We start from the raw sequence: 26626 nt of genomic DNA on the forward strand, positions 1-26626 counted from the left end.
AGTAGGTTGGCTCGAAGATTTGTGCCTCCCTTTCTCATGGGACTTCAGGCCACAATCCTTCCCGTAAATCTAAAACATTAATCTAATTGAAATGAAGACAAAACATCAAAATTAGCATGAAAATGGCCACGTCACTTTATTGGTTTACCAAAATTAAATTCACATATCATCAATATCAAATATTTTAACTAGCTGATTCATAACAAATATCACATAAAATCCAACCATCTTGATCAGTTATTAGAACTTGAGCATACTTCCACTGAATTGCAACAAAATGTCCCCACCAGCTAGGCTTTACCAGGAAAGAATGGCCCATTCCCTACCCGCGGCCATTTCGATGCAGTTTTGCAAGCCTAGATTAAAAATATCTAAGCTCACATCAGAAAGATGAACACCATCTTTGCGGTATGAACAAGACAAGCGGCCTTCTAAGTCTATATGTCTGTAAAAGAAACCATCTAAGGAGGGTCAGTACTTTTCCATTGCTCTATTTATGCGCTTTCTGATTTTTTCCATAGCCCTGCATTCTGATAAACACAACCAGGATAATCGGGGCACAATTTCAGAGAAAACAATTGAAGTATTAGGAGAAGACAATTTAAATCTATGTAAATCTTGTTTAATCATAAACAATAAATCCAAAGTTCTAATTCTGCCTATATCAATTCCTTCAAGGTGAATAATCAACACCATTGGAGGAGGCCAGCTTTGAAATAGCCTAGCTAAAGTAACATACAGTTGGCACCACTTTAGGCCCCTTATACCCTTCCAAAAGATGCAAAAGAATCTGAAGACATAGACAGGTTTTCCGACCAAGTCCGTTGAGCTGCTCTCTTCCTTGAATATGTAAGAGTGACCAAATATCCATATATTGCAGACATTACCTAAAGAAATTAAAGAAACAAGTCAAGACGTATATACATTTTAAAACTATTGAACCCCCATCTACTGAGTATTTTAATTCGGTCTTCTGACATACCCGAATCCTGAACGATCCTGAACGAGTGGGAAGTAAATTTATATTGCTGCAAATCAAGATGTGATAAACATTTTTTTAAAACAAAATCAAACTGGTATTTTGTGACAGGAGATCTATCCATATGAATGAAAAAAGGACCTGAAACATCCATAGCCACCTTCAAATCAGGTTTCATAAATGATCTGGGCAAACATGATCTTCTGAAAACAAGAGAGGGAGTCAGCAAGGGTATTAAACTTACCAGGAGTAAATTTTGCTTTAATCCAGATGTTATACTTCAAACAAAGGAAAACCAAATGTCTTAAAAAGGGGATTACAAAGATTTAGATGACAAACAATTCAACACAAACAATACACCTTTACTATCTGTGTGAATGAAAATGCTCTTATTAGCAAAACTTGTACCCCATAATTCTAATGCTACTATAACTGGGAAAAGTTCTAGTAAAATAATTCTTTTAATAGCTCTTTTATTTATCCAAGAATACGGTCAGCTCCCACAACACCAATGGTTTTCCCATATTACCGCAAAGCCTTTTGAGCCAGCCACATCTGTAAATAGATGTAAAGCATCAAAATCGTTAAATGGTTTTTGAAAAAATTATCTACGGTTAAAACTTCCAAAAGTTTAGGTGACATGATTAGATCTTCTTTAAGAGAGACTGTAAGGTGGATATGAGTGGTCGGCGATTTTAAACCAGAGGTAGACAGGTACAGATGCCTTGAAAAAATTCTGCCGACCGGCATTATTCTAAAAGTAAAGGCCAAAAGCAATTTAATTTCTTTCAGCAATACCTTTTTCCGCCTAAGAAAGATCATTATCAATAACCTGATCCTTTCCAACTTTACTTCTAATCTGAATTCCATTACAGATGTGTTGATAAAAATTCCCAAAAATTCTAAAGATACTGTAGGAAATACAATTTTTCTTCTGCCAAAGGAATACCAAAATTCCTTACAATATCATAAAATAGGTTAAGTAATTCTGTACAAATGCTAGAATCTGGGGAACCTATGAAAAGGAAGTCATCTAAATAGTGTAAAATTCCATCTAAACCTGACTCAAAACACACCACCCAGTTAATAAATTACAAAAATGTTTCAATATATGAACAGGATACAGAACAGCCCATCAGAAGGCATTTGTCAAAGAAATAACCTTTGAAATAAAAACCTAGTGGATTGTAAGGTAAAGGGTCAATAGGAAGTAAGCGATAAGCCGACCTAATGTAAGCTTTTGCTAACAACATGTATTTTCCATAAGATCTATTTAATGAAATTGCTTCATCAAACAAAGAACAAGATATCTGTCAGGGATCTCCACGATCCCCACAGCGATGGTCCCGGCGCAGGCGCAGTGCGCCGCCCTGTGCAGGGACGCGGGCAATAGGTCCGGGCCGGCTGTGGCGTTCGTGTTCGCGCATGCGCAGTAGAAGCCACGGCCGCCCGCTGGGCACCAATGGCAGCGCAGGGCGGGATATTTAAATGGCCCTGAGCTGTCATTCAGTGCCTTCTGGTCTTACCTGCATCCTGTATCCTGTGAACCTGTGCCCTGTAAGTTTTTGACCCGGATTGTACCTGACCTTGCTATTTTCTCCTGTCCTGACCCTTGCTTTATCTGACCTCTCTCCTTGATGCCCCCTATTGGATCTGACCTGCTGTTGCTGACCTGGCATGTGACCCGACTATTCTCTGCCCGCTGCCTTGTACCATACCGTCCTCTCTGTTACCGACCCAGCCTGTCTGACCTTGCTCGTCCATCCATCCATCCCTCGCAGTGGGGTCTTCAGACCTCCTCATATCAGACTCTTTTCCGTGGGAGCCCTCGGCGCATACCACTACCACTGACGGACGTACCCAGTGGCCACGACCTGGTCTCGGGGTGCTCCAAGTCCATCCCCACCATCAGGGGCCCTGGTGAACAAGCACTCTGGGACTTAGACTCCGTGCGCTGGGCGGTCCCTTACAGTACCAGAAGGCCATGACTGAGACATTAGAGGACTTAATTGCTCTGACCATTAAGATTGACCGTAGACTGCGGGAACGCAGGTTTGAGAGGTCCGGTCAGGGTCATGGAAGTATCTGGGGGTCATTTCAAGGTTCCAGCCAAACAACTAGACCAAACATCCAGAACCTGCCACCTGGAGATATTCCTGAACCCATGCAGCTTGGCCTGGCACAGCCTAAATTATCTCCAGAGGAACGCCAGCGCAGACGATCCCAGAACCTGTGCCTCTACTGTGGTGAAGCTGGTCACATGGTACGATTCTGCCCGCAGAAACTGAGTAAGTGCACCTCTTCTTCCTTGTCTATTGGCAATGTTAGTCCATCCCAATACTTAGTGGTGCCCCTTTCCTTTCAGCTTCCAGAAAGGACAGTGGAGGTGACGGCCATAGTTGATTCGGGGGCATGCAGCTGCTTCTTGGATATTAATTTTGCTCACCAGCAGGGTATTCCCCTCCAATCAAAAGAAAAAGGGTTCAATATATTTTTGTCCGATGGTTCCCGGATAAAATCGGGGGTAGTTAACCAGGAAACCCCCTCCATTGCCACTTCCATTGCCGGCCAGCACCAGGAACTCCTCCGCCTGGATGCTATTGCATCGCCCCTTTTCCCAGCCATTTTGGGGCTCCCATGGTTACGGGCCCATAACCCCCAAATTGACTGGGAAACCGGGGTAATCTCGTTCCCTTCCCCATACTGTCGGGAACACTGCCGCACTTCGGGCCCGGAGGTCCCCCAGTTCCTCCTGTGCTCTGAAGGGGATGCCAATTTAAAACAGGTAATCCCTGCAGCCTACCATGAGTTTCTAGATGTGTTCAGTAAACGGGGAGCCGATACTCTACCCCCCCACCGCCCATATGACTGTCCCGTTGACCTGTTACCCGGCTCAGAGATTCCTTTTGGGCGAATCTTCCCCCTTTCGGAGCTCGAATTGGGGGCCCTGAAGGAATACATCGAGGACAGCCTCCAGAAGGGGTTCATCCGCCCCTCCACTTCTCCGGCAGGGGCGGGAATTTTCTTTGTAGAAAAAAAAGACAAAACCTTGAGGCCGTGTATCGATTACCGGGAATTGAACAGGGTCACAATAAAAAACCGTTACCCACTGCCATTGGTACCGGAGTTATTTCAAAGTTTAAAAGCGGCAGTGGTTTTCACAAAGCTGGATTTGAGGGGAGCATACAACTTGGTTCGCATAAGGGAGGGGGACGAGTGGAAGATGGCATTCCGCACCCGCTTCGGCCACTTTGAATATTTGGTCATGCCTTTCGGGTTGTGCAATGCACCGGTCACCTTTCAACACTTTGTGAATGACATCTTTAGGGACTTCCTGGATATCTTTGTTATCGTCTATTTAGACGACATTTTGATTTTCTCACCTTCCTTGGGGGAGCACAGAATACATGTAGCAAGGGTATTGGGGCGATTGCGGCAGCATGGGTTGTACGCCAAGGCAGATAAATGTTGCTTCAAACAATCCAGCATTACTTTTCTGGGCCTGATTATCTCCACCGCGGGGGTCGCGATGGACCCTCAGAAGGTCGCTGCAATTCTGGATTGGCCTGAACCCAGGGACAGGAAAGGCGTCCAATGATTTATCGGGTTTGTAAACTTTTACCAGAAGTTCATCAAGAACTTCTCGGGTCTGGTCTCCCCCATTACTCAGCTAACCAAGCTTGGAACTCGGTTCAGATGGACACCAGAGGCTCAGGAAGCTTTTGAAGCTTTGAAGAAGCTGTTCACCTCGGCACCCATTTTGGGTCACCCAGATGCCGCCCTACCCTACATCTTAGAGGTAGATGCATCGGAGAATGCAGTAGGTTCCATTCTTTCCCAACGGAAGGGCACCAAGGAATTGCTCCATCCTGTAGCATTTTCTCACGGAAGCTTACCCCCGCGGAGAAAAACTACGATATCAGTGATCGAGAACTACTGGCGATCAAAATGGCGTTAGAGGAATGGAGGTACCTGCTGGAAGGTGCCGTGCACCCCATCTTGATATTTACAGATCACAAAAATCTAGAATACCTGAGGACCGCCAAGCGTTTACGCCCACGACAGGCGAGATGGGCATTATTCTTTTCAAGATTTAATTTCCACATCACGTACAGGCCTGGATCAAAAAATACAAAGCCAGATGCGTTATCACGCATGTACGAGGACGCCAAGGAGATCCCAGTGCCCGACACTATCTTGTCCTCGGGTAACTTCTTGGCACTTCAGTCGGACCTTCGTTCCAAGATAATGGAGGCGTCCACAACCGTATCAACCCCAGTTGGGGTGCCCCTCCAGAACAAGGGGGGACTCCTATGGAAGGAAGATCGGATTATGGTGCCGGAGGAAGCCCGAACCCTGGTCTTGGGACATTGCCATGACCACCCGATGGCAAGGCACTTTGGCCCAGAAAAGACCCTAGAGCTTCTCCGACGCTCCTTCTGGTGGCCGGACATGGCTAAAGATTGTAAGGGCTATGTAAGATCCTGTATCACCTGCCAGAAGAACAAACCATCAAGGAACAAAGTTTGGGGTCTGCTGTGGGCTTTACCGATTCCTGAACGACCTTGGCAAAGAATCTCGCTAGATTTTATAGTCGAGCTTCCACCATCACTAGACCACACGGCAATCCTTGTGGTCGTGGACCGTTTATCCAAAATGGCCCACTTCATTCCATTGAAGAAAACTCCCTCGGCAGCCGAGACTGCGCGAGTATTCATTCGTGAGGTTGTAAGACTGCATGGGGTCCCCGAAGACATTGTCTTCCAGTTTACGTCAAGATTTTGGAGGGCATTATGCAAAGCCCTTTCCTCTGCGTTCCACCCTCAGACTAACGGACAGACCGAAAGGACCAATCAGACCCTGGAGCAATACTTGCGATGCTACACATCTTTTGCTCAAGATGACTGGATGCCACTTCTACCCCTGGCGGAATTTGCGTACAACAACGCTTGCCATTCAGCAACGGGGCAGTCCCCGTTCTTTTCCAATTATGGGTTTCACCCTGTCTTCCTCCCAGATTTGGTCTCGGAATGCCCAGTTCCAGCAACACAAGATGTAGTAACGTTTTTTTCCGCAAACAACAAAAAACTTCAAGAGGCCATCAGTCGGGCCCAAGAGGACTACAAGAAGGCATTCAACAGGAAACGGAGGGGAGATCTGGTGTTGCGGCCTGGGGAGAAGGTTTGGTTAGCGACATCCAATTTAAAGATGCTTTGCCCTTCAAAGAAATTGGGACCTAAATTTATAGGCCCCTTTTGCGTTAAGTGGATGGTCAACGAGGTGGCTTACGAACTTGTCCTCCCTGACACACTCAAGATCCACCCAGTCTTCCATGTGTCCCTGCTGAAACCAGTGATCCCAGATGCCTTCCCTGAACGAGAATCTAGACCTCCGGAGGCCATAACTAGAGATGAGCGAATTATTCAAAAATTTGATTCGGCTGATTCGCCGAATTTCAGGAAGAAATTCGATTCGATGCGAATTAATTCGCTACGAAGTTAACTTATAAAAAGGGTTTCTAGGCTTCAGAGAGCCTTTAAATTAGTGCAGAACACTGTACCTTTAATTTAAATGCCCTTGGAGATGAGGAAGGAGAAGGAGAAGGATGAGAAGAAGGAGAAGGAGAAGGATGAGAAGAAGGAGAAGGATGAGAAGAAGGAGAAGGAGAAGGATGAGAAGAAGGAGAAGGATGAGAAGAAGGAGAAGGATGAGAAGAAGTAGAAGGAGAAGGAGAAGGATGAGAAGAAGGAGAAGGAGAAGGATGAGAAGATGGAGAAGGAGAAGGATGAGAAGAAGGAGAAGGAGAAGGATGAGAAGAAGGAGAAGGATGAGAAGAAGGAGAAGGATGAGAAGAAGGAGAAGGATGAGAAGAAGGATGAGAAGAAGGATGAGAAGAAGGAGAAGGATGAGAAGAAGGATGAGAAGAAGGAGAAGGATGAGAAGAAGGATGAGAAGAAGGAGAAGGATGAGAAGAAGGATGAGAAGAAGGAGAAGGATGAGAAGAAGGATGAGAAGAAGGAGAAGGATGAGAAGAAGGAGAAGGAGAAGGATGAGAAGAAGGAGAAGGAGAAGGATGAGAAGAAGGAGAAGGATGAGAATAAGGAGAAGGAGAAGGATGAGAAGAAGGAGAAGGATGAGAAGAAGGAGAAGGATGAGAAGAAGGAGAAGAAGAAGGATGAGAAGAAGGAGAAGGATGAGAAGAAGAAGGATGAGAAGAAGGAGAAGGATGAGAAGAAGGAGAAGGAGAAGGATGAGAAGAAGGAGAAGGATGAGAAGAAGGAGAAGGATGAGAAGAAGGATGAGAAGATGGATGAGAAGAAGGAGAAGGATGAGAAGAAGGACAGTTCTGTGACAGTTTCTGTCTATTTCTGACAGTTCTGTGACATTCACTCCATACAGCGGTTTCAACCGCTGTATGGAGTGAATGTCACAGAACTGTCAGAAATAGGCTATTTCTGACAGTTCTGGGACATTCACTCCATACAGCGGTTGAAACATTGTATCTATTTGTTTCCATAAATGGATCCATTTATGGAAACAAATAGATACAATGTTTCAACCGCTGTATGGAGTGAATGTCCCAGAACTGTCAGAAATAGCGGAGCTCTGCAGATACACTTAGAGGAGCTCTGCAGATACACTTTTTGCCGGCTTGGAATTATTCTTATTTTCATCCTACTTCTTCTTCTTCTTCTTCTTCATCCTCATCCTCTTCTTCTGAGGATGAGGATGAGGATGAAGAAGAAGAAGAAGAAGAAGAAGAAGTAGGATGAAAATAAGAATAATTCCAAGCCGGCAAAAAGTGTATCTGCAGAGCTCCTCTAAGTGTATCTGCAGAATAGAGGAGCTCTGCAGATACACTTTTTGACGGCTTGGAATTATTCTTATTTTCATCCTACTTCTTCTTCTTCATCCTCATCCTCATCCTCAGAAGAAGAAGAAGAGGATGAGGATGAAGAAGAAGAAGAAGTAGGATGAAAATAAGAATAATTCCAAGCCGGCAAAAAGTGTATCTGCAGAGCTCCTCTAAGTGTATCTGCAGAATAGAGGAGCTCTGCAGATACACTTTTTGCCGGCTTGGAATTATTCTTATTTTCATCCTACTTCTTCTTCTTCATCCTCATCCTCTTCTTCTTCTTCTGAGGATGAGGATGAAGAAGAAGAAGAAGAAGTAGGATGAAAATAAGATTAATTCCAAGGCGGCAAAAAGTGTATCTGCAGAGCTCCTCTAAGTGTATCTGCAGAGCTCCTCTAAGTGTATCTGCAGAATAGAGGAGCTCTGCAGATACACTTTTTGCCGGTTTGGAATTCTTCTTATTTTCATCCTACTTCTTCTTCTTCTTCTTCTTCTTCATCCTCATCCTCATCCTTTTCTTCTTCTTCTGAGGATGAGGATGAGGATGAAGAAGAAGAAGAAGTAGGATGAAAATAAGAATTCCAAACCGGCAAAAAGTGTATGTGCAGAGTTCCTCTATTTCTGACAGTTCTCTGACAGCTTCTTCACATGTACAGCGGTTGAAACATCTGTATCCTAAATGGAAACTAATAGATACAATGTTTCAACCGCTGTACATGTGAAGGAACTGTCAGAGAAATGTCAGAAATAGCGGAGCTCTCTGCAGGGACACTTTTGCCGGCTGATCGGGAAAAATCCGATTCGCGCACCCGAAGTAGGCAAATATTCGGATTCGACGCGAATCGAATTTTTCCTGAAATTCGTATCGAATTCCGGTTCGCCTGGTTCGATTCGCTCATCTCTAGCCATAACGGTCGAAGGAGAAGAAGAATTTGAGGTAGAAACAATCCTAAAGTGCCGAAGGAGGGGGGGCCAGACCCAATTCCTAATCAAATGGAAGGGCTATGGCCCTGAGGACAATTCTTGGGAACCAGCCCATAATGTCCATGCACCCAGACTTGTCCGGAGGTTTTTTCGCGATCACTCGTGGTGGAGAGATCGGGTGGGCATCTGGAGGTTGCCCGAAGGGGGGGGGGCAATGTCAGGGATCTCCACGATCCCCACAGCGATGGTCCCGGCGCAGGTGCAGTGCGCCGCCCTGTGCAGGGACGCGGGCACTAGGTCCGGGCCGGCCGCGGCGTTCGAGTTCGCGCATGCGCAGTAGAAGCCACGGCCGCCCGCTGGGCACCAATGGCAGCGCAGAGCGAGATATTTAAATGGCCCTGAGCTGTCATTCAGTGCCTTCTGGTCTTACCTGCATCCTGTATCCTGTGAACCTGTGCCCTGTAAGTTTTTGACCCGGATTGTACCTGACCTTGCTATTTTCTCCTGTCCTGACCCTTGCTTTGTCTGACCTCTCTCCTGGATGCCCCCTATTGGATCTGACCTGCTGTTGCTGACCTGGCGTGTGACCCGACTATTCTCTGCCCGCTGCCTTGTACCATACCGTCCTCTGTGTTACCGACCCGGCCTGTCTGACCTTGCTCATCCATCCATCCATCCATCCCTCGCAGTGGGGTCTTCAGACTTCCTCATATCAGACTCTTTCCCGTGGGAGCCCTCGGCGCATACCACTACCACTGACGGACGTACCCAGTAGCCACGACCTGGTCTCGGGGTGCTCCAAGTCCATCCCCACCATCAGGGGCCCTGGTGAACAAGCACTCTGGGACTTAGACTCCGTGCGCTGGGGACGCCTATTCAGTGGAGTGCTAGTGGTACCGCCGGGCGGTCCCTGACAATATCGAAATCGATGAGTTGAATCTATGTCATCATTTAAAGATGCTCCTTTAGGGAAAGAAAGGTGGTGTATTAAACGGAATGAATTAGGTCCTTTTTTGGGAACCACTCCTAGTGGAGAAATGCACAAATTCTTAAAGGGCAGAAAAAGAAAAGGACCTGCTACCCTATTTTCTGCAATCTCTTTAAAAATATATATCTTGCCACCTAGGGAAAACGTTCCACCGACTTCAGATTAGTGACTATTTCACAACCCAATCCTGAAAAACCAGGCAGTGGAAAACCAAACGTAAAACCATTAATTAGAAATAATACCTTCTCCCTGCCTGGATATACTGTAGATCTAACCATAGGAGCATTCTTTGAAGCCTCATTGGTGTGCAGGCTTTTTTAAAAAATATTATCCCGTGAACCTTGTGTAGCATTATTAGTTTTCTTATAGCATTTGACTACTGGATGATTCCTTGTGCAAAATGAATACTCATGCCTGTATATACAAGCTGTGTTCCACTTACATTGTGATTCATTATAAGCAAAGCATACCCCTTTTCTATGTAGTGATGTTGAAGTTGTATTAGGGATAGATGATCTGTTCACTGGTTGTTTTTGTGGTAATATTAAATTAAGCCACAATCCATCTTTCATTCCCCATTTTAGTGATGGGTGGAACGATAGTTTTTGACAAAATGATTAGTCGTAGTGAACTTCTTGTATGCTTCCAATACATGGACAACATGCTGAAAAAGTCCAGCACATAATTCAGGATGTTTTCCTGCCATTACACTGGAAAAAATGCAAAAAGCTTTGCTGAAATCTATAGTCTCCTTTCCAGATTTTTTCTTTGACAGAATTTGACAAGAGAAAACCTAAAGGGGAAACTTTGTATAGAAGTACTTCTTTAAAACACATCTCAGGAACCTGTGATCTGCTAACTACCAAATGTCCTTGAGGTAATTCAGTTTGAGTGTCAATACTATTAACAGATGTGCCAGGTACCATATTTCTGTTGCTTTCCTGAATAGACTGTAAAACATTTGTTAATGAACCAATTAAATTAGAAAGTATGGAAATCTGCATAAACTCACCCTGAGGGACTGGAATATGTGATCTGAGAGCCCAGGGGCGGACTGACAACTGATGGGGCCCTCGGGCAATAGGCGATCATGGGGCCCCTGTGTCCTTGCCCACACTCAAAAAAGCCTATGAAAAAGGTACCAGGGGCATCTCATGGGGCCCCCTACTGACCCCGGGCCCTCGGGCAGTGCCCGAGTTTCCAAATGGTCAGTCCACCCCTGTGAGAGCCTGTATACCTCTGCGCTCCCTGACAGACCTGACATCACTTATCTGCTAGTCAAGCTTTTCTTGTGTAGCTGTAATTGACTGCATGCTAGGGTCTGGCTGTCTGTCAGCTGCAGGAGGTGTTGATGGAGGTGTCATCCATGGCTTCCTGACAAGCTGCCTCTATGGACGCTTTTTGACAGCGAGGGTAACAAGGCCCACCTCTTCTCTTCTGACCTCTTCCAACTTGACATGTGCGGTCCTTTCTCACGGCTTCCCTTTTAAAACCTCTGCCTCTCTGGCAGTTGGCTTCTCTGTATGTGGAGACGGCGGCTTCAGGTCTCTTCACTTGGACGCACTACCGCTGACTGACTTGACGGTAAGGGCACTGCCATGTCCTACGCTTCATTCTGCTCTTCGGCTAGTGCCAGGCATCGCCTCAACCAGGCTTCACCTCCACCACCCTCAGCCTTCTCAAGAACATGTCTCAGGAGCGTCTTCATGACTGCAGCAGGGGAGTTCTCCTGAGAACGCTGACAGGAATGTGAAAAAAGGGCTCTCATCCATACACTTTTATAATCTCTTCAACTTCCAGAAAGTTCTCTAAATTTCTATTGGTTAAAATATCCATTAGCAGCCGCTATACTTCCTCTTAAAGTGACACACACCATATTTTACCTCATTATCAAATAAAGTAAAAACAGTATCTAAGTAGGTTAATAAGATGGGAAGGGCGGCTGCAGACCCAAGAAGGTTGGCCCAAAGTTTTGTGCCTCCCTTTCTCATTGTTAGACCACTGTCCCATTGGAAGACTTTCCCTTCTATTTTTATTTCATTGACTGTTTAAAATATATTTTTTCCTTTTTAGTCCTGATGACAATGTTCACTAGGGCAACCAGAAAGGGTAAATCTTCCCAGAGGGGACACGGACAGCAAAAACCCCAGAGAATGACACTCCTGTAATGGTCCGATTTCCAGCCAACTTCAGTGAACACCAAAAAGGTCACTTTCACCTGCTAGAAGTCAAAAGTGTACTCAGCATTGCAAAGGCAAGGTCCTATGATACTGCAGATGAGGATGATGAAGCCCCTCCCACCCTCAAAATTTAAAGGATTTGAGCTTCTACATTAAAACATACAGTGGCCAGACCAGTGCAGAAATTACCCTTTTTTTCTAGTATGACCAATGATAATTTAAAATTAGCAAGTGTTATATGTTTAACCACTTGCCATCCTGAGGATTTACCCCCCTTCATGACCAGGCCATTTTTTGCGTTACGGCGCTGCGTTATTTTAACTGACAATTGCGCGGTCATGCAACGCTCCACCCAAATGAAATTTACGTCCTTTTTTTCCCACAAATTGAGCTTTCTTTCAGTGGTGTTTGATCGCCTGTGCATTTGTTATTTTTTGCATAATAAGCTATTGGACTTTTTGCCAATAAACATGTCCAGTAAAAATATTGTAAAAATTTAATTTTGTCATAAATTTAGGCCAAAATGTATTTTGAGACATGTCTTTGCTAAAAAAAATCCCAATACATGTAGATAATGGGATTTTTTTCCCCCTACTAGTAATAGCGGCGATCAGCGACTTTTACTGGGACTGAGGCAGACATTCTGACACTGGGGGGAACTAACTTGGTGTCACTGACTTCTCCAGAGACACCAATACAGTGATCAGTGCTAAAAAAAGCACTGACACTGTAATAATGGCACTGGGCAGGAAGGGGTTAATGTGAGGGGCGATCAAAGGGTTAACTGTGTGCTGTGTGTTTTACTAAGGGGCGGGGGGGTGATCTCCACTGTAAGCACACTGATCGGGATGGCTATACTGTGCACAGCCATCCTGAGCAGTGCGCTCGAGCTGACAGGGAGGAAGATTGTTTGTAAACAAAACAATCTTCCTCACCGTCGGAGATGCTGGTGGGTTATTACCGGCCGGGTCCCAGTGATTGACATCCATGGCCTCGAATGGTGGTGCAGGTAGGGCGCACGCCCCCTACCCGGAAATGCAAGATCAAGTATATATACATGATTTTGCGCACATTTGACGCTGTGTAGCAGTATATCTGCTTTAGGGTGGTCCTTAAGCTGTTAAAGTAATCATTTTATTATGCATCCCATCCTGTTTATTTAGACACCAACAGTGGGGTGGATTTACTAACGGCAAATAGACTGTGCACTTTGCAATCGCTGTTTCTCTAGAGCTTAGTAAATGATATGAAGCTTCATTTTTAAAAAAACTACATGTAAGGAAAAAAACCCCAGCATTTTTGCGTGTACATGATTGCATGATAGAAGTCAGCAGAGCTTCCTTTCATTTACTAAACACACTTTTTTGGGGTTATTAAATACACCAGCAATTTTGGTTATTGGTGTTTCACACATTTTTATAATTTGGCTCATTAGGGGTTTATATATAGTTATTAGTTTACCTTAGAGTGGGTATTGTGTTTTGTTCAGAAATTGCAATCAGTCATCAGGCTCCTTCAGTAATACCTATAACGCTGCCACCTCTTCTTCACTCCCTCTCTCTGTAGGGGTCCCTCAAGGTTCTGTCCTTGGTCCCCTTCTCTTCTCCATCTACACCTCCTCCCTTGGTCACTTGATAAACTCTCACGGCTTCAAGTACCATCTCTATGCTGATGACACACAAATCTATCTGTCTACCCCTCACCTCACCCCTTCAGTCTCCACTCGCATCGCTAGCCTACTAAGTGACATATCGGCTTGGATGTCACTCCACTTCCTCAAACTCAACCTTTCCAAAACTGAGCTCCTAGTATTCCCCCCAGCCCATGCTACCCCCACTGACTGCACAATAAATATCGATAACACAATCATCAGTCCTGCCCCTCATGCCAGGGTACTAGGTGTAATCCTGAACTCCCATCTGTCCTTTCACCCCCAGATCCAATCACTGACAAAATCATGTAGACTTCACCTCTGCAACATCTCCAAGATACGCCCGTTCCTAACCACGGAAACCACTAAGCAACTTATTCACTCCCTTGTTATCTCTCGCCTCGACTATTGTAACTCCCTCCTCATTGACCTACCTCATCACAGGCTATCCCCTCTTCAGTCTATCATGAACGCTGCTGCCAGACTCATCCACCTTACTAACCATTCTGTATCCGCCACCCCTCTCTGCCAATCCCTCCACTGGCTCCCAGTTGCCCAATGGATAAAATTCAAAACACTAACAATGACATATAAAGCCGTCCACAACACTGCCCCAAATTACATAACCGATCTTGTCTCTAAATATCACCCAAACCTTACTCTCCGCTCCTCGCAAGGCCTCCTACTCTCTAGCTCCCTTATCTCCTCCTCCCATGCTCGTCTCCAAGACTTCTCCAGGGCGTCCCCCATCCTCTGGAACTCCCTACCCCAATCTATCAGACTATCGCCTACTCTACTTACTTTTAGGCGATCACTGAAAACCGATCTCTTCAGGGAAGCCTATCCCGACCTCTGCTAATACTGGAATCCTCTACTCTTCCAACCACTCCATCCTCCACAGTTATTACCTATTGTACCATTCACCCCTCCCTCCTAGATTGTAAGCTTCAAGGAGCAGGGCCCTCAAATCCCTCTTGTATTGAACTGTATTGTTACTGTACTGTCTACCACTATAATGTAAAGTGCTGAGCAAACCATTGGCGCTATATAAATCCTGTATAATAATAACTAGAAAAGCTACAATTTCTGGGGAAATTATGTGAAGTGTTCTTGCCTCCACCAGTAGTCTACAACTGGAGTGGACAGAGTAACTGGGTGGAGCGGCTTGTCACTCTGCTGCCTGCTCACACACCTGGGTTCCTATGGCAACTCACTCTACAGCAAGGGCAGAGAAGAGCGGTTAAAAACAAACTGCTCCAACTTGCTCACTTCACTGGCGGTTGCCATTTTCAAATGGTTGTAGTTTAAAAAATTATAAATCCTACACTGAAAAGCTTTATATTGTGAGAATCACAACCCAGACCTACATTTTGATGCATAGTATGTCTCTGAAATATTAAAAATGAAGGCACAGTCGCAGTTTAGAAATTGCCCTTCAAATTTTAGGTGGCTAGAGTAGAGTTTCAATGAATGTCAATGGGCGGCATGAGTTGCAAACAAATGGTCATATTGTGCAAACTATCAGGACTATGGCTTAGCCGTGTTTTTAGTGGCAGCAGGGATAGCTGAACGTTTTGATATAAGATTTGTGTAGGTGGGCTTGAAAATGAGGGAGTGATGGCAGTTTAGAAATCATGTCCTGATTTTTCAGCTCACACTCTAGCTTTTGTCAGCTCCCACTCTAGTTTTGAACATTCCGCCATTCATTCCTATGGGACCAATTACACCACAAAAACGCCTATATTTCGTGAACCATTCGGCGAAACGGTCCACAAAGTAATAGCACATCAATCGGGAACAATCCGCACGTTTCAGTATATTACTGTCTATGTAGTGTAAAAACTGTGGGAGGAGTTAGGGTGGTAAATTTGGCTATAATAATAAGAATATATGTGTGAGATAACAGTAAGTGGTCTTGCCATGCAAGAACACTTAATAAGGCCTTCTCCTGAGAGACATCTAAAAAGTAAACAGTATTTGAAATAAATGTTAAAGTATGCTGTGTAAATGGGAAGACTTAAAGTTATACTAAACCCCGGACCCTGCATTCACTATATCTGGTCTCCCACAGTAAACAGAACATGGAAATGCAATTCTTTTAGCAAATATAAACAGCTAAATACCTTTTCTCATCAGCAGTATATAGCAGTCATGTGACTTGTGTGTCTGGCTGAGCACTGGTTAAAGCTTGTAGGAGGAGTTTTTATTCTCCTCTGACTGTCCTATGAGATTGCATGACCCCTGACTCGCTGTCTGGACCAGGGGCGGACTGACCATTGGGAAACTCGGGCACTGCCCGAGGGCCCAGGGTCAGTAGGGGGCCCCATGAGATGTCCCTGGTACCTGTCATAGGCTTTTTTAGGTGGGATTTGAGTGTGGGCGAGGACACAGGGGCCCCATGATCCCCTATTGCCCGGGGGCCCCATGAGTTGTCAGTCCGCCCCTGGTCTGGACCATGCTGATTGGCCCTGTGCTGATCATATGCACCCTATCACTGTGTGGAGCTGTGCCTGGGTGGGGCAGGGAGACTTTGCGGAGTGTCAAGGAAGTGGAATGTTGAAGAATTTTCCAGTGAGAGGTGTGGAGTGTCCATTGTGTGTCCGAGAGAGGAGGCTGCTGGCCCAGAAAGAGAAGAGGATAGAGCCCGAAGAGGAGAGGAGCCATGACCTGGAATGTTAGCTCCCCGGACAAACTTGTTGGCTAAGCAGGAGGTGAGAAGCGGCTGTGTGGCTGGGAGAAGGTCTGGGGTCACCCATAGGAAGGGGACATGGTCTGGCTGGGGTTAATCATTCCACGGCCAGAAGGGGGCCTTCCCCACTAGGAAGACCTGGCTTCTGTCTTCTAGCACTGACCGCCTCATATAATGGAATATGTTCCCCTCTCATCATCATCTGAATTCAAATTTCCTGCAGGCATGAAAGAGTTAATTAACCCATTTGTGACCGGTTATTTACACAAGATGCAGTCAGGCACAAGATGCAATGTCAATGTGTATGCGAGAAAAACATATTCCGCTCCACAAAAGCGCATGAACGTGTGCAAACTTGCATTGAAGTTTTTGGGGGTTTTTTTGCAAGTAGCTGGTCTTGCTTAGGGCACAAAATAGTCTAGCACCGGCTCTGGGTGTGTTACTGGCCAGATCATCAGTTGAAAACAAAGGAGAAAAAATGTTTAAAAAAGAAAGCTAATGAAGCCACAGCAGGATTGGTAAATTGCAACCACAGCTTACAAAGCCATCCACAACACTGCCCCTAGCTACATCGCCAACCTCATCCGCAGATATCGCCCACTCCGCTCCTCCCAAGATATCTTCCTCTCTAGCTCCCTCATCACCTCCTCCCACGCTCTCCTCCAGGACTTCTCCAGAGCCTCTCCCATCCTCTGGAACTCCCTACCACAGTATGTCCGGTCACCCCTCACCCTGTCTGCCTTTAGACAATATTTGAAAACTCACTTATTCAGGGAAGCCTACCCACCTCCACCTAAGAACTGTACTTGAATCACCTCCACCAGATCATCCCCCGCAGCTATCATTTTTTGTATCACCTCCCCCTTCCTTTAGATTGTAAGCTCCGCGAGCAGGGCCCTCATATTCCTTCTGTACTGAAATGTATTGTAATTGTACTGCCTCCCTTATATAGTGAAGCGCTGTTGGCGCTATATAAATCCTGTATAATAATAATATATAAAAAATGTTTGGTTTTGGGTTTAATGCCACTTTAATTCTGTGACAGACTTGCCACTAAATACTCTTACTTTCTGCACAATTTGGAGAACTACAACTGTTTCTGTGAAAGCAAATGTACTGTTACTGTACTTCCAGTTGCTGTCAACACATACAAGGATTTGCAGACATTGTTCTATAGCATGTCAGAACTAAACCAGGAAATACATAACTCCCCAATCTGCTGTATGTAAGCTGCGCAGTCATTTAGCATGACATCAATCAGTGAATAGGAGCAGACACACAAGTATGTCCTCATGTCAGCCTTCAGCTGTTTATTAGCTGCTTCTATATTGCAAGCTGATAGGTTATAGTAAGTGATTTAGGGTCCATCCGCAGCAGGCCTAAAAAAAATGCCAATTCCCCTGGCAGAAGGAAACACTCATTTAGAGTGTTTTTGTATATGCATTTGGGAGCATTTAGCATTTTTTCTGCCAGAAAACCCCTCTCAAAAACAAAAACCAGAAGGGGTTTTTTTGTAAATTATTATTATTACATCGAGTTTATATAGCGCCAAAGGGTTTGCTCAGTGCTGTACAATAGAGGGGGGGACAATACGTGAAACAGTACAACAACAACAAACAGCACACGAGGGGTTAGAGGGCCCTGCTCTTTTGAGCTTACAATCTAGGAAATGCTGAGCTTAAAATATATCTTTAAACATCCTAATGTGCATGGATAGATAGGATAACACTGAGCTGCTTTTACAGGCAGAAAAAAGTAAAACTCCTGTAGAAGCAGCTTTTTTTAAGTCCAGTGTGCATGGACCTTTAAGCACTTGCCTACCGGGCACTTTCACCCCCTTCCTGCCCCGGTCAATTTTCAGCTTTCAGCACTGTCACACTTTGAATGACTATTGCACAGTCATGCAACACTATACACATATGACATTTTTATCATTTTTGGAGACATATAGTAATATGACGAATGCAAGGTGGTTCTCTCGTTCTGGGAGGACGTCATATGACGTCCTCCCATTCTCACCGCTCATGTGCGGCTCAGGGAGCGCGTAGTGTGCAGATCGGCAGTGCGCTGTGTCCCTCAGACACAACGAATCACCGATCGCAGAAAGAGCCGAAGATGTCGGCTCGGTCATGTGTTTAGCTGTGTCCAATCACAGCTGATCACATGTAAACAGGGAAATGCCGGTTAACGGCATTTCTCTCCTCTCGAGCTGTCACGCTGACAGCTCGAGAGGAGAGCCGGTAATCGGCTTTCCACGGAGGGGACATGTACACTAATCATCAGGGCACTGATGATCAGTGTGCCCTGATGATCAGTGTAGCCCCAGCAGCGCCACCTGTCAGTGTCCATCAGTGCCAGCTGTCAGTGCTCATCAGTGCCTACCAGTGCACATCAATGCCACATATCAGTGCCCATCTGAGCTGCCTTTCAGTGTCACCCATCAGTGCCAGTCAGTGCCACCTATCAATGCCAATCAGTGCCACCTATCAGTGCTGCCGATCAGTGCCACATATCAGTGCCAGACAGTGCCACCTATCAGTGCCAATCAGTGCCGCCTATCAGTGCCAGTCAGTGCCGCCTATCAGTGCCAGTCAGTTCCGCCTGTCAGTGCTGCCTATCAGTGCCATATATCAGTGCCATGTATCAGTGCTGCCTTTCAGTGACCATCAGTGATGCTTGTCAAAGCCCATCAGTGCCACCTACCAGTGCCTCCTCATCAGTGCCCATCAGTGCAGCCTATCAGTGCCCATCACTGCAGCCTCATTAGCGCATATCAGTGAAGGAGAAAAATCACTTATTTACAAAGTTTTATAACAAAAACTAAGAAAAAACTTTTTTTTTCAAAATTTTCAGTGGGTTTTGGCTTGTTTAAGAAAAAATAAAAAACCCAGAGGTGATTAAATACCACCAAAAGAAAGCTCTATCTGTCACAAAAAAATGATAAAAACTTCATATGGGTACAATGTTGCATGACCGTGCAATTGTCATTCAAAGTGTGACAGCGCTGAAAGCTGGAAATTGGCCTGGGCAGGAAGGGGGTATAAGTGCCCTGTAGGCTTGTGGTTAATCACCACTGGGTTTTCTATTTTTTGCTAAACAAATGAAAAAAGACCAAAAATGTAGAATTTTTTTTTCTTAATTTTTGTTATAAAATGTTTCTCCCTCACTGATGGGAACTGTTATGCAGCACTGATGGGCAGTGATAGGCTGCACTGATGTGTGGCAGTGATGGGCACCAATAGGAGGCACTGAAGGTTATTGATAGGCGGGACTGACTGGCGACACTGATGATCGCTGACTGGGAGCATTGATGGACACTGACTGGTAGCACTGATGGACATTGTTGGGACTGCGCTGATGGACACTGTTGGGGCTGCACTGGACTGCCTTGATTTTTAAACACATTTGCAGCTGTGAGGAAAGTGCAGCCGATAACCGGCAAATGTATTTACATTGTGATCAGCTGTGTCATTGGACACAGCTGATCACGTGGTAAAAGGGTGCTGTGATTGGCCCTTTACCATGTCATGTGATCAACTGTGTCTGACAGACACAGTGATTACAGGGCTTGCCGGGTGCGCGCCCCAGGGTGCCCATGGGAGGTGCTGTTCTGGAGGATGTCATATGACGCCCTTGCAGAACTAGACAACCGCGCTGTAGCCTTGACAGTCTGCAGGAGACCTGCATGACATAAGCAATCTGCTGATCGCTGATGCAATGATTTAGCGGCACCTAACACAAAAAATAATAAATGCACATTTTTTTACCTACAAAAAAAATGTAAATTCATTTTTTTTTGTGGAAAGGTGAACTTATCCTTTAAACAGTTTATCGTTAATTGTGGTCACTCCACTTAAATTGAATTTTTAAGTTTTTGGAATTATATTGATGGGAAAACCTGCCAGACCTTCCTTCATTGAAACAGCTAAAAGGGACACTGACAACACTCAAGCACACATGGTTCACAAATGGATGACCAGAAAGATAACTCAAGTCCCAGGTCAGTTTTGAGAAAATTGTTGAATTTTCAAATGCTCATCTGGTCAATGCTCTCTCCAATGGTGGCCTACTGTTTAGTGGATTATATGAAGGTAATATGAAAAATTATTTGGGTACTTATACTAGCTGTATTTAAAATTGTATATGTTTGCAAATACATGATGCACTGTATCTTTAGTTTTAAGGATTTTGGATTTGTAACAATCAGGGATAGAGATGCCAGCATGGGTGGAAAATAAACAACATCTACACTTGGTCAGTACACATCTATGGCATCCCTTTAAAGTGGTTGTAAACCCTTCCATATACCCAGTGAAGTGACTGGTCTCAGATGATACACAGAGATCAAACAAATCCTCCTATATAAGTTGTACCTGTCTATCTGCAATATTCTTTTCTCTACATTCTTTCAAGTGCCAAAATCATAATGCTTGTCTTGGAGTTCAGAAAAAAGGGGGAGGATGGCTAAAATTGCACACTAAAGAGCTCAGTGAGGGGAGATCTGATAGCTGATTGGAGAGAAGAGACACCCCCTCCTCCACACAACACACAGGAACAGAGCTGGGGCTGTCAATCTGCTGGTGCTCCCTCCCCTGTCACCATTTTTCTCTTGGTGTCAGGAAAACCTGTCAGAAGTGACTCATGAAGATAGCAGAGGAACAAAGCAGCAGACAGAAATTACATGTAGTGCTCTTAATTGAAGTAAACATTATAGAGGGATATGCTTTGTTCATATTTCATGTCTGAGGTTTACAGTCACTGTAAGTTATATTTCACTGTTATTCACTTTTCTTATTAATGAACATATACATTCTGCATAACATAATCTAGACTTATATAACATAGAAAATTGTCTACCAAAAGTAGAAGATGCAGGCAGACCCAAGATATCTCATTCGCTCCTATGTATGAGCCCTTATTTGATGACTGCAAAGAATTTAGCACATCTATGCCTTATGTCCACACTTCCCAGTTTTGGTCCAAAAATGTCAACTGAAAGCGGAGTTCCACTCACACTGCCAAAAAATAAAAGCAGCTACAAAAACTGTAGCTGCTGACTTTTAAAAAACAGCCACTTACCTGTCCCTCAGTCCCGCGGTGTGTCTCCTGCAGCCCGTTTCTCCGGCCGTCCTGTATTCCAGGAGGCCGGCATCTTCAGTGTGGGCACCCTGCTGTGATAGCTTGTGGCTTCACAGCTGGGTACCCACTGCGCATGCGCAAGTAGCGCTACTCTTCATCAATGGTCCTGTAGTCTTCTGGGACCTGTCACGTGTCCCACAAGACTACAGGGAGGGCGGACACCTTCTGCTTCCGATCTCCTAGGTGATCAGACCGGAAGTGGTAGCGGGTACCTGTCAAATTTGGGTACCCGTTTCCCCGTCCCCCAAAGGTGCCAATCCTTAATGGGGAGCAATCCTTAAAGCGGAACTTCACCTTTTGGGTGGAGCACCGCTTTAAGTATAATTAGAAGTACCTGGTAATAATTGAATGTTTTTATTACTCCAAAGCACTTTGTTACAGTCTACATATTATGAATGGTGGCCACTTGGGGGGAGGTGGCAAGATATTGCCCAATACAGGCTCATATGTAGTTGGCTACATTGGAAATGTATTCTGTGGACCTAGGTGGCAGAACTGGATAGTGTCTATTGGTAGGGCTCCCAGATTTTGTGCAAGGTCACGTGACAGCAACTGCGTTTTTTTAATTGAAATTCACAGCTTTAAAATTCCTTACTAAGCCGATGACAGCTGCATCATCTCAGTGTGGAAAGCAATGTGAAATGCTATGATTCTGTCTGATATGCATACTTGTTTTGTGAGAAGATTTGCTTACTCATCTGGATTGCAGGCACAAACAGTAAAAAAAAATAATTAATATAATTCATCATTATAATCTATAATAAGCTTAGTGTTCAAGTCCCCAAGGCTGTTCCTTTGATGTCCTTATCCCTCCCATGAGCTGTTACCAGGGGAGCCACTTAGTTTGCTATAGTGACCACTATAGTGATTATGAGGGTGTTGGACAGGACAGAGAAGCTGACATCAATCAAGCAGTATACAGCTAATTGCCATTGACCATGAGACTTGCATAGAGATGGCACAAAAATTGAAGCACATATAATCCCCATCACTAAAATCTAATATAAGCTTCAACAGATTATAATGGTTTTAAATCTACTGTCTTTCATTAATCTAACTACCTATGATCTAACTATGTAGGTCTAGCCATTTTTTACATAAAAATAAAAAATATTACTTATTAACAAAAAAAAAAAAATGGCCCTGCACATTTTTAGCTTCAGTTTGGATTAAGAGATCAGTTAGAAGCTCTACAGCAGTTAAGATTACTTTCTTCTTGAATGGGTTGCTTTTAGTGGTATTTCTTGAAAGAAAGTGATGAAAACTTGTAGAGCTCCTCTACAGAGATGGTGAACTTTAACCAGTAGGTCATTTGAGGGCAAAAGCTTTGTTTAGTGGGACATCCAGCACCATTTACATTCCATGAAATCAATTTGCATGGTTCCTGGGAGGTTTTGCCAGCTTTGGAGGGATGGTTGTTATGCTGTTTTTATTTAAACGCATCTGTTCCAATTCATTTAAGATACGTTTAGGTAGTTTGTATGAACCCTGTACATGGAACAAAAAAACAAGTATTTATATGTAAAAGACACTCATATGGAGACATGTTATTGCAAAGTTTTGTATTCCACAAATCTGACTCTTATGAGCATTTAGCATATACATTCATACACAGGTCCCTATTTCTCTGTAAAATGCCTAAAATGTATGTATAGTATTTTTTTTAATGTATATTTTAAGTGAGAATGCAGTTAACAGTGTCAGGTGCTGCAACATTTGGCCAAAGATAGAACTTAAAATGGCAATATACAATTTGTAAACATGGTTTAAAAGTAAACTAGTAGGACAGAGTCTAGAAAGGAGTCAAAGTAAGTACCAGGATGGACGGTTAAAAACTGATAGGTGAAGATGGAAGGGGGTGGGGGGGGGGCATTAGTTACCAGGATTTAATGAATATTTCCAATTAAGTGGAGAAGAATCAATTAGAGAGTCATTAATTAGCAATCTAGTGTGATACCATTGGGTATATTGGAAGCACTTCATTAAAGACTGCCAACAGGTAGGGTTTGGATATAGTTACATAGATACATAGTTAGTCTGGCTGAAAAAAGACAAAAGTTCATTCAGTTCAACCATTAAAAAAAAAAAAAAAGTTATAATCCTATACCCACAGTTGTTACAGAGGAAGGCAAAAAGCCCAGCAAAGCATAAAGAATTCCCAAATGTCAAAACATATTTGACCTGTGATTGTTTTGCTTAACCTCCTTGGCGGTATTCCCGAGTGTAGCTCGGGGTAAAATTTCAGTACCAAGAGCAGTAACCCCGAGCTACACTCGGGCTTACCCTGCGGCGTTGCTCAGGGAGTCCCTGCAGCACTTACCTTGTCCTTCGTTCCCGCGATGTATCCCCTGCAGCGTCCCCGGCCATCTCCTCCAGCCGATGCCGGCATCCGACTTCCGTGTTCCGGTCCCTGTGACGTCGGGACGTACAGGCGCCGGAACCGGCGGCAAATTTGAAATTTTTAAAAAATTTCATTTTTTTAAAAATGATTATTATATAGTAAAACATTATTGTTTCAATGTATTTCACATATATTGTGTCCCTACTGCTTTGTCCTGTGCCCTGCCTGCATTTTGACTGTTCTTTCTGCCTGGAAACTTAGAAAAGTCCATGGTGTCCAAAAAGCGTCCCTTTATGTCAAAAGCGGTTGTAGACCGGCTAGAGAACAGCGATAGTAAATCAGAACCACTTGCAGAATTGAGTGATGATTTGTGGGGAAATTCGTCATCAGACACTGAAAACGATTTTGCGACTTTGCTCAGCGAATTTGCCTCTGTATTTCAAATTTCAGTGTTTTTGGTTTGATTAGATTATTGAATTAAATATATTATTATTATATTATTATTTTTTATGATTATTTATTAAATTATAATTTATGATTTCGTGTTTCAAGTTTTATCATATCCGGAATGTTTACTAGACTCTTGTTCGGACAGATTTCAGTGAGTTATTCCTAAAAATTACAGCCTACAATAAAAAACTACATATTTCCATGCAAAAAAATGGTACCGCTTTCAGCACAAAAAATCGGAAATAATCATACCGCCAAGGAGGTTAAGGAAGCCTCCACCCAGCTCTGGCATGTATAGTACTTTTTATTTTACTATTAGATATATTAGGGAATTGTTTTATTGCGGTCTGCGCCCCTGCTTGGTAAATTCACCTTGTTTTTCCTGGTGACCATTGTCACTGATAGGAAATCAACAGGCTGAGTGCTGTCAAAACAGACACAATAAATATTTTAACAAATTCTTCTGCTTCACCTGTGAGTACATCAACTTTCACTTGTTAAAAGATTCTATGTAAATATTTTGTATTGTGTCGCCAACTATGATTTATCCTCTTACTGGAAAAAGTCTATTTTTTTTACAGAGTTCAAAAGCTCAAACTTACATTTCCACAAATGAGTCAGAGCAGTGTTTTTTCACCTTTTCACCTCTACTCCCTCTGAACAACTCCATCCAATGTTATTTTAAAACAAAGACATACAGAGTATATATGGTATATATATACACTATATATATATATATATATATATATATATATACACACATATATATAATATATATATTCTGTATGTATATATATTATGTACGCTGTATATTTTTGTTTTTTTAACTAAATATTTTAAGGGCATTGCTTATTAATCTGTCTTTTGTTTAGAATATTTGAATGAACTCTCATTCAGCCACGAACGTCATAATTAACATTGGTGTCTGTTAATGTTTACTCTGGTCAGAAAATTTTCTACATGGTATTTTCTTTTGTCCATGGGTTTGGCTATGCTGTCCTTTCCTTTATTTATGTTTTATTTGTCTCTCAGCCTTTCCACAGCACCACTAGTGAGCCATTTACTTCAGGAGAAAAACAACAGACTACTGAAGAAGTTCGTCTGTATGTCACTGAGTGTAAGCATTCTGTGGAAATGATGTAGTTTAGAAAGAACTCTAGCTTAATAAGCCTGAGCATGAAGAACTCAAAATTCAAAATATAGATTTTAGGCACATTCACACCTATATGCTAAAAGCAACCCATGACAAACAAAACTAAGCATTGTTTAAGAGTTTCCTGTGCCTAAAGACATTGTACACTCAAGCAGAAGCACAACAAGAGTACAATATATAACAAAAATTACAGTGGATGTAAACCTAAGAAGAAGACATTTTGTTTGCAAACGCACTGTTTTTCAGACAGTTGGCAATTTTTTTCCCTGAAAATACAGTTTTTACCCTTGTTATGCATTATTATATCTTAGTGCTTACAGTGCCTTGAAAAAGTATTCATACCCCTTGAAGTTTTCCACATTTTGTCATGTTACAACCAAAAATGTAAATGTGTTTTATTAGTATTTTGTGTGATAGACCAACACAAAGTGGCACATAATTATGAAGTGGAAGGAAAATGATAAATTATTTTAACATTTTTTTACAAATAAATATGTGAAAAGTGTGGCGTGCATTTGTATTCAACCCCCCCGGAGTCAACACTTTGTAGAACCACCTTTCACTGCAAGTGCAGCTGCAAGTCTTTTTGGGGATGTCTCTACCAGCTTTGCACATCTAGAGAGTGAAATGTTTGCCCATTCTTCTTTGTAAAATAGCTCAAGCTGTGTGTCTGTGAACAGCAATTTTCAAGTCTTGCCACAGATTATCAATTGGATTTAGGTCTGGACTTTGACTGGGCCATTCTAACACATGCATTTGTTTTGATCTAAACCATTCCATTGCAGCTCTGGCTGTATGTTTAGGGTTGTTGTCCTTCTGGAAGATGAACCTCTGCTCCAGTCTGAAGTCTTTTGCAGACTCTAACAGGTTTTCCTCTAAAATTGCCCTGTATCTGGCTCCACCCATCTTCCCATCAACTCTGACCAGCTTCACTGTCCCTGCTGAAGAAAAGCATCCTCACAACATGATGGTGCCACCACCATGTTTCACAATGGGGATGGTGTGTTCAGGGTGATGTGCAGTGTTAGTTATAGTTAGTTAGTGATAGCTTTTGCTGTTAGGCCAAAAAGTAAAATTTTGGTCTCATCTGACCTGGGCACCTTCTTCCACATGTTTGCTGTGTCCCCCACATGGCTCCTCTCAAACTGCAAACAGGAATTCTTATGGCTTTCTTTCAACAATGGCTTTCTTTATACCACTCTTCCATAAAGGCCAGATTTGTGGAGTGCACGACTAATAGTTGTCCTGTGGACAGATTCTCCCACCTGAGCTGTGC

At 43.6% G+C, this 26626-nt stretch overlaps 1 pseudogene; it reads right to left on the minus strand.

Annotated features, from left to right (window-relative positions):
- Positions 1-288: 288 nt before the first annotated feature.
- LOC149444085 (uncharacterized) overlaps positions 289-26626 on the minus strand; it is a 63331-nt pseudogene continuing 36993 nt past the window's right edge.

This window comes from Staurois parvus, unplaced genomic scaffold (assembly GCF_062004578.1).
Source record: "Staurois parvus isolate SC_StPar_1 unplaced genomic scaffold, SC_StPar_1.0 ptg000818l, whole genome shotgun sequence".
NCBI lineage: Eukaryota > Metazoa > Chordata > Amphibia > Anura > Ranidae > Staurois > Staurois parvus.